Source organism: Talpa occidentalis, unplaced genomic scaffold (assembly GCF_014898055.3).
Source record: "Talpa occidentalis isolate TD23 unplaced genomic scaffold, MPIMG_talOcc4v2.1 talOcc4.18, whole genome shotgun sequence".
NCBI classification, from domain to species: domain Eukaryota; kingdom Metazoa; phylum Chordata; class Mammalia; order Eulipotyphla; family Talpidae; genus Talpa; species Talpa occidentalis.
Genome location: NW_023601851.1, coordinates 15207890 through 15217400, shown reverse-complemented (window position 1 = coordinate 15217400; position 9511 = coordinate 15207890). Strand labels below are relative to the sequence as shown.

The 9511-nt window shown below is 39.3% G+C and overlaps 1 long non-coding RNA gene across 1 annotated transcript; it reads left to right on the top strand.

Moving 5' to 3' along the window:
• Nucleotides 1–2339: 2339 nt before the first annotated feature.
• On the top strand, nt 2340–7525 carry LOC129146186 (uncharacterized). Its single transcript, XR_008552704.1, has 3 exons — nt 2340–2545; nt 6956–7082; nt 7268–7525. It is a non-coding gene; the product is annotated as an uncharacterized LOC129146186 (long non-coding RNA).
• The last annotated feature ends 1986 nt before the right edge of the window (nt 7526–9511 follow it).

The following is a 9511-nucleotide window of genomic DNA, read 5'->3' as shown; positions in this document are numbered from 1 at the left end:
GGAGTGAAGCGATCCAGCAAATGTCTCTCTCCTGATTTTCTACATTAGCTGGGCTCCTGCTGTGTTCCTTCCTGTTGTTGAAAATAGCCTGAGTTCATCCTTTTTATAACTTAGCTGTCTCCACTCTATTGTGTATGTGAACTGCATCTTGCTTTCAGATTTAAATTTGGCCCTAGTGGTCAACTCACCTTCTTGAACTTACATTATTATTTTCCTTCTAATCACAGTTGGGGCTGGAACCTCTCCTAGAATTGTATTGTCTTCCTCTTCTGCATTCAGTCCTGCCTGTGTGGTCTGCACACATTCAGTGACCTCATGTTAGTGCATGTGGAATATTTTTAATGACTACCCAAAATATGTCATTTTCTGTTGTTGTGATCTTCTTTACATTCTATGATGGTTTTGACTCATTTTATATTCTTCTGATATTAGTGTGTTCAACACAGCTCCATATTTGATTATCACTTTTCCCAGCATATAGTTCCATCTTCCATTCCTCATGGTGCACTTAAATCTTTGGTGGGTGTGATATGGATAAGATTGTATTGGTGTCGTTTTCTTATTCATTCAGACACATTGTCATTTCAGTGTGGAATTTTTTTTTTCATTTATGAACAAACTAATTACAGAAAGGGAGACTCAGGTATTGTTATTTAAAAATGTTTCCTTTATGATCAGCCTTTTTCATACCTCTTTTCCTCTCGATTGCTTCTCTGTGTTTCTTTGACTTTCTGTGACATGCTTTTATTCGTTTCTCCTTTTTTGTGTGGTGATTTTTGTCTAATATGTCATCATATTTTTTATGCTTAGTGAGGTATATTGATTCATAATACTATTTATTGTGTACAGTATTGTCATCTAGCCTGTGTGCACAGGACATCATGCTCTGTGTTCATTTCCCTCCCATGTGTTCTCCTGGTATCTTTATTGTTATAATGTGCATTACGTGCCATATTGAAAAGCTATGAAACCTTTTAGACTGAAAAGAACGTAATTTGAATTGCACACACGAAACTCAACTCTTTAACATTCCTACCCTACACCAACATTGTTGCCATCACAACATCTCACTACATCGTGTATTCCAGAGCATAATTCCATGGGTATTTTTGATGTGGCCTTTCCAAATGCTCAAGCAGAATCAATATTTTTACTACAGGACTATATCATGCAATTTTCTGTATTTTCTTTGTATTTACATTTCCCTAAGGACATTACCTTTTCATAAACTTTTGTGTTGCTGTCTAGAATCCTTTTGGCTTTATAGGAAGAGCAAAGTCATAGTGTTACCTATTCTAACATCATGCCTATGTCCTTTACTTGATATTAATTTAATAGACTATGCATTTAATGTATTTTGTCTTGAGTGCTGTAAATGTGGTAAATAGTCACTTGCTTTCTTCCAGTCATCTCTTCTCATGACATAGTCATAGTCATCCTCATGCCATAGTCAGGCACAGATTTGCTTCCGGATATGGAACTGGGAAGAGATGGAATCTGTGCCTTTGAGAATTTACAATTAGTGGAAGAACAGACACGCCAAAGATCAATTGAAGGGCAGAACATTTGTTGCAATGAACATAGCCAAGCTGGAACAATGACCCAGAATACAATCTTCCCACAAGAAGAGATCATGTGTGTGAAATGTCTTGGGTCAAGCCACATTTTATGTATGTTCCCTGCATAGATAAGGGTGTTTCTGTAAGCAGAGATCTCTATCAGATTTTTAATAATACATATTCTCTGAGAGGACAGTTAGAACATATAGGCAGTCCCATAGTCCATCATGCAATAATCATTCAGTACTTTGTGAATATGGGACAGGTGTATACTTTGAGTCAAATAGTACTCAACATCAGAGATGCGAATGGGAAGATAAAAAAAATCTACTTGGGATCATATTGAGAAGTCCTCAAAACTACTCCAACATCACACATTTCAGGAGAATCCCTGCAACTGAAAGGATATGGCAATGCTAACAAATGGTGCTCAAAACTCACTCAACATCAGGGAGAGAAATGGCACAAATGTGAAGAGTGTGGTAAAGCCTTTTGTTGGCATCCACAGCTCACTAAACATGTAAGGATTCATACTGGAGAAAAGGCTTACACATGTCCACACTGTGGTAAAGCCTTTCTCTATCGGTGTCACCTTTCTGAACACCAGAGAGTTCATAATGCTGAGAAAACATACAGATGTAAAGAATTTGGGAAAGCCTTTAACCAGCAGTCAAGTCTTACTCATCATCACTGAATTCATACAAATGTGAAAGAAAAAGCTTATAAACGTGAAGAATTCAGCAAAGCCTTTAAGCAGAAGGCAAAACTTGCTCAACATCAGAGATTTCATATAAGAGTAAAATGTTCAAAATGTGAAGAATGTGGCCAACTGTTTAACCGGAAGTCAAATCACTCTGCACATCAGAGAATGCACACTGGGGAGAAACCTGCAAATGTAAAGTGATGAGTGGTTTGTACGAATAGATATTTTGCAACCACCATTTTCATGCTAGCATGATACTTTGAAGAAGTAAAGATATGGAAAAGTAAGTTGTCATAGAATAATCAACTCTAAATATACATTTAAAAATTGCAGTACAATAATAATTCAAAAACTTCACTGATATTTAAATCAGATATTTTTATGGAGCATAAACCAACATTAAAGTACTAAGTATGTATTAGTATCATTTAAATGTCCAAGACGATGTGTTGGGGACCAGTATAATTACATTCAACATACTTTTTGTCAGTCATGCTTGAGATATTATGAAGAGGTGATGAATATAATTCAGCTCTAAATCCGTTCATTCTCTGGCTTTGTCCCCTTGTGTATGTGAAGTCAGGCATTTGATATATATATATTTTTTTTTTTTGCTGCCTCAAACATCTGAGAGGCTGTCCTAGTGCATGGATTTGTTTATATCTAACTTGCAAGGTAAATTTAGGACAGTAATGTGCCATGTATCAGGAACATATGAATGGACATGCTGCTTCTGGTTGACTCAAAACATTGATCTAAATCACCAAGAAGAGTTCTGGGCCTTAATGTTGCCATCGAAGTCAGACAGAGGAACATGTCAAATCATATCACGACAGACTCCTTGAGGAAATGCACAGTTTATTAAAATTGTGATGTTTCTTTATGGAAGTAATAGAGAGATGAATATTATTTGATATCATTGCCAAAAGAAATCTTCACAGACACATGATGACAGAACAGGTGACTGTCCCGTAGTGGGCATAGAATTTGTGTATGCCCAGTAGCTAAGTAATGACTCTGTTGACCACCAACTTAGGGATCCTGGCTTCAAAAGAACAAGAATGCTTCTTAAATGCCTGCATTTTTATTTTCAATATGGAGCATACAGTGATATGTAAATATTTAGACTATATGTGAACCTAATGCAGGTTTTAATAAAGTCGATTGATTTTTTCCAAAAGATTTAATTCATTCTTTTTCAAATTTTTATTTATTTATTTTTTTAAATTTATTTATTTATTCAAGAACTGGGGTACAGTCCAGATGCACAGGAGGGCGAGAGGATTCACCAAAGACGGAGTGAGGAACAGAACAGACAGACAGACCGAAGTACACTGTTGAGGGGAGCAGTAGGCAAGACAGGAGAGGTCTGTCCCGCCATGTGGGTTGCTCCCTGGCCAGCCAGGAATCGAACTGCAGTGGCTGTGGATTGCATCATAGGTTGCGTGTTAACCCCTGCGCCACCAGGGAGACCCTGGATAAATAACTTGTAGAAGTATTGCTGACATATGAAATTTCCATTTTTATTTCTTTAAGAAATCTCTGCCCCATTATCTGCAGGGATTGTCCAACTCTCATGGCCACCAGCCATGGGTGAGAGCTCCCTTTTCTCTGAACCCTCTCCAGCGTTGTTCATTTCACTCTTTTTTATTTGGACCATTCTCAAGTGTTGAGGTGGCATCTCAGTGTGGTTTTGACATTTCTCTTACAATAAATTAAGGTGAACATTCCTATGTCTGTTGGACCTTAGAATTTCCTCTTTAGCAAAGTGTTTATTTCCTTTGCCCTTTTCAATTGACTCATTGGTTGGTTTTTCGCACTGGGTGGGAACATTACAAATTTTGGAAAGAACCCCTTGTCAGATGTGTTGCATGTGTTCTATTCTATAGGATGCATTTCTGTTTCTGTGCTGGTTTCTTTTGAGTTCTAAAAGCTTTTAGATTTGGTGTTGTCCCACTTGTGAAACTTGGTTTTGTTTCCCTTGGTGTTGGGGTTGTGTTCCCTTGTACATTTTGCAGCAACTGTCCCGTAGTGTACCCTTTTATTTTCTTTCAGTGCTTCATGATTTGGGCTCTTAGGGTGTCCAAACTTTTAATCCATTTGGAATTAGTTTTCTGTATGAAGTTTTTCTTTTAAAGATTTATTTATTTATGCATACAAGAACTGGGGTACAGGCCGGAGGTGTGGGGGGTGAGAGGATTCAATATGTATCACAACCAGGGACAGAGTGAGGAACAGAACAGGCATACTAACTGAAATACACTGGTGATGGGAGCAGCGGGCGAGTCAGGAGAGGTCTGCTGCACCATATGGGTAGCTCACTACGTGGGGATCAAACTCATGCAGCAGTGGCTATGGATAACTTCATATGTTGTGCCACCAGGGAGGCCCTGTATGGAGTTTTGAATGGGTCTTGGTTCTTATTTTTTGCAAGTCATTATTCATGTTTCCCTGCACCATTTTTTTTAAAATATGTATTTATTTATTCATGCATAGAAGAACTGGGGTGTAGACCAGATGTTCAGGGTTTGAGAAGATTTGCCAGAAACACGGAGCAGAACAGGCAGATCCACTGAAATACACTGCTCAGGGAATCAGTGAGAGGGACAGGTGAGGTCGGCTGTGCCAATTGTGGGTCAGCTCTCTGGCCTGGAATAGCGGTGATAGCACTGACTCTTAACCCCTAGGCCGCCAGGGGGCCCATCCCAGTATTATTTATTAAAGAGGCTGTCTTGTCTGAATTGTATGATTTTAGCTCCTTTGTCCAAGATTGAACTCTTCATATTTATATCATTTGCTCTCTGGGTTTTTAGTTGCCTTCCATTGCTCTGAGTTCTGGTTTTGTTCCAGTAAAATAATGTCAGGAAATATGATACTTACATTTTCTTCTTTTCTCCCAAGATTGTTTTTGCTATTTGGGACCTTCTGTGGGTTCATATAAATGTGGGGATTGTTCTATTTCCTTATAAAAAACGTCCTTGGTATTTGGTAGGTATTGCATAAGTTTGTAAATTGCTCTAGACAATAAGGCCATTTATGATGTTAATTCTCCCCACCTAGGAGGATGGGACATCTTTGTATTTCTCTGTGTCTTTTATTTCCTTTAATAGAGTTTTTTAATTTTCAGGGTTCAGGTCCCTCACCTCCTGCTTTCACTTGAATGATACAGTCACAGTTATTTCATTCCTTTTGGTGTGAATGTCAATGGAAATGCCAGTCATTTCACACACGTTCTCTCTCATAGCTTGTTTATACTTCCAGAGAAATGAACCAAAAATGTTACCATGTATTGAATTGTAGTAAAATTTTAAAATAGTTGAACCTATATAATGTAACATTTTTTGAGAAATTACACTCAAAAACAGTAGCTTTTATTATAATGGATTCCACATTGTATGTCTACATAGTGGTTTTGAAGTATGCACACAGTATCACCCACAGCTCGGTTTCCTTCATAGTATTTGAATAATCTTGAATTCGTTGACAAGACTACATTCATCCATGTAGTGTGTATATGGTCCCATTTTTATTAATTGAAACATAACATTATATACTGTGTCCTGTGTCTTTCCCATTTTCAACCAAACCATACTTGTTGGCTATAAAACCTGCTGTGCTCATTCATTTAGGGTCCTCTCTGATTCATTTTAGCTCAGATCTGTAGGGAAAACCCTGGTCTGTAATATCGTGGGTGTTTGAGGAAATGGTCACATAAAAGATAAAGTATATTAAAAGCTCAGAGAATTATATCTGGTTCATACATGAGTCTAATGAGTGCTGTGGGAACGGGGTCTCCCTGGTGGGGCAAAGGCTAAGCACAGCACTGTGAAGCTGTCCTCAGCCTCTGCAGCACGAGTTCGATCCCTGGCAGGCCAGGAGGCTGCCCACATGACACAGCAGACCTCTTCTGTCTCGTCCGCTACTCCCCTCAGCAGTGTACTTTGGTCAGTCTGCCTGTTCTGCGCTCCACTTTGTCTCTCTGGTGACTCCTCTTACCTCCCGCACCTCTGACCTATACCCCAGTTGTTGTATGCATAAATAAAAAAAAAATCTTTAAAAATGATCATTTTTGTTGTTGTCGCTTTGCTTAGTATTTGATCATTACCTACAATTTCCTTTCAGTCTTTCATCTCCGTTTCTGCTATGAGTTTTCCAATTGTCCTGCCTCCTTGTTGTACAGATATGTGCCCTGGGTCAGATTTGACGTCACGGTCCACGGTGGTTTCGTGGGCATATGTGATCCTCTGGGCTCAGTGTGTGCATTAGACTGTTGCTGTGTAAACATGGATGTCACTGCATAAGGGCATTCTTCTTTCTCAGAACCAGGTCTCCCCATTTTTTTTTACAGATTTATTTTATTTACTTATACATAAATTGGTGAGGTATGGGCCAAAGGTGAGGGTTCGGGGGGGTGAGAGGATTCACCAGAGACAGAGTGGGGAGAAGAACAGGCAGAGCTACCGAAATAAACTGCTGAGGGGAGCAGCGGACAAGACAGGAAAGGTCTGCTGCGCCATGTGAGTCAGTTCCCTGGCCAGGGATCAAACTTGTCCTTAAGTGGTTGTCATAGCTTCATAGTGCTGAGACTGAACCACTTGTGCCACCATGGGGCCCCTCACAAATCTCTTTTCACCTTGTGTCCTATTTAGAGTTCTGCTGGTGGCCATGTAGTAACTGTTTAATTTGATTTCAGGAACCCTTGACCTTCAGAGATGTGGCCATCGAATTCTCACACAAGGAGCAGGAGGGCCTGGACCAGCTACAGTGGAAATTGTACAGGGACGTGGTGCTAGAGACATACAGAAATGTGGTGTCCTTGGGTGAGGAGAATATCCCTCTAGATTTCCCCATCTGCCCTCAGTGTTTCCTGTACCACGTGTGGATGTGCTCTAGGGATGCCCAAGATTGTCGGATACTTTTAGGTCCCTATTTTAAAGAAAAACAGTGTGGGTTTGTTGGAAAGTCTCATGATGTTTCATCATGGCTTAAATTTCTCCTATCTTAGGATGATCTGCAACCTGCTCACTGTATGAGTGCTCATTCAAGAAAATATGTGACTTAAGCGTTATTGCTACAAGCAAAATCCCAGCTTCTCTATCACATTGCTAGGACTCAGAGGTGTAGAAATGGTTCTTAGGATATGAAAATTTCAATGATTTCTGGTAAAGGTGCTGTCAGAAAAAGTATTTGCAGTGATCCTTTTCCAGAACCTTCTATACTGTCCCCTCTACTGAACACACTACTGTATTGGGAATTTGAGTATCTTCAGGCCATCTCATATTACCTGTCCTAATAAACAGGTCTTGCTGTGTCTACGCCCGAGCTGGTCATCTTGTTAGAGCAAAAAAAAAATGGAGCCCTGGGATGTGAAGAGAAGTCTTAGTCTTGCTCTCCCTGGGGGCATCTCCTCTCTGACACTTGAGTCCTCTGTCTTTCCTTCTTACTGAATTGAACTTAGGTTTTGTCCATTTTGTTGATCTTTCAAAATCCAGACTTCCTTTCATAGAGAAGCACCTGCTTTTTGGCCATAATGTTCTATTTATGTATTTCTTATTTTTTTTTCAATGTCCTCCTTTCTGCCAATATGGAGCTAAAATTGTTCTTTTTCTAATTCCTGGAGGTGTGAAGTTACATTGCTCAACTGAGATCTCTCTTATTGCTAGTGTAATTGTTTAATGTTTTAAATTTACCTCTTAGTATTGTTTTCTGAATGAAAAGTTTTGGGGAGTTTGCTTTGTTGCATTGTTTTCTCAGTATTGCTTAGTTTTTTGGAATCGAGGAACCATGGGTTTACCTCACTCTTCGTGATTCAGGGAATAGATTCTCATATCCTCAGATGTCTGTCACCCCCATACCCACCACCAGTGCATTGTGGGCTTCTCCATAAATCTTTGAATCCCCTGCCACTTTTGTACTCACACCCACTATCCTTCCCTCTTTGTACCCTCATTCTGCAGTCCTATTTCTAGAGTTTACTTTGGTTTGTAATGTCAGTTTCTTTGCCTTGTTTTTCCAAAGTCCAAATAGGAGTGAATTCATCCAGTAAGTCTTTCTCCTTCTGCTTCTTTTCACTGAGCATAATCCTCCCCAGCATTCCATTGTTGTTGTTGCACATGGCCAGATGTATCATTTTTCATAGCTCAGTAGTATTTCATCCTGTCTATATACCACATCTTTCTTTTCAAATTATTTTTCACCCGTTTGTGAACTATGATTCCTGAATTTATAACATTATTTTCCTTCCAATTGCAATTGGGCCTTGAACCTCTCCTTGATTTTATTGTTTTCATCTTCTGCATTGAGTTCTGTCTTTGTTTGTGGCACATATTCAGGACCTCATCTTAGTGTATAGGTAATATTACAATGACTTCTCAATACAGGTAGTTTTCTGTTATTTTCTGGGGTCATTCTTTTCATTCTGTGATGCTTTAGACTCAGATCATATCATTAGAGTGATCCACATGGCTCCATTTTCATGATTAGTCTTCATAGAATCTAGTTCCATCCTTACATTCCACATAGTGAGCTGAAGGCTATGTTGAGTGTCATATAGGTAAGATTGAATTGGTGTTATTTTTAATTCATTCAGACACATTTGCCATTGTATTGTGGACTTTTATTTAAACCAAAGTATTACTGAAAGGGAGGCGTTAACTTTATTAGAGAATGGTTCCTCTATTCTCAGTCATTTATTTTTTTTTAATTTTTGTAAGATTTATTTATTATTTATGCAAGCACGGGGTGCAGTCCGAAGCACGGCGCGGGGTGGGGGTGAGAGAATTCACCAGAACCAGAGCGGAGAACAGAACAAGCAGACTGACAAAGTACACTGCTGAGGGGAGCAGTGGGCAGCATGAGAGGACTGCACAACATGTAGGACCCTCGCTGGTGGCCAGAGATCTAACCAGCGCTGCAGAGGCTACGGGCAGCATCGTGTCCCAGCACTCAACTGCTGCGCCACTGCGGATGCAGTATTCTCAGCCATTTTATACCCCATTTCCAACCTCCTGCATTACTGTATATTTTTTGACCTTTTCTTATATGCTTTAATTCCTCTCTCCTTTCTTGTTGGTGATTTCCCTCCACTTTCACACATTTTGATGTTAATGGAAGTATATTGGTTTGTAATATTATTTACAGACATTGTAAAGCATTGTCATCCAACCTATGTACACATAACATCAGTCTCTGATTTCATTTCTTTTCCATGTATTTTACGGTATCTTTTTTTCTCATGGGCATTCCATAG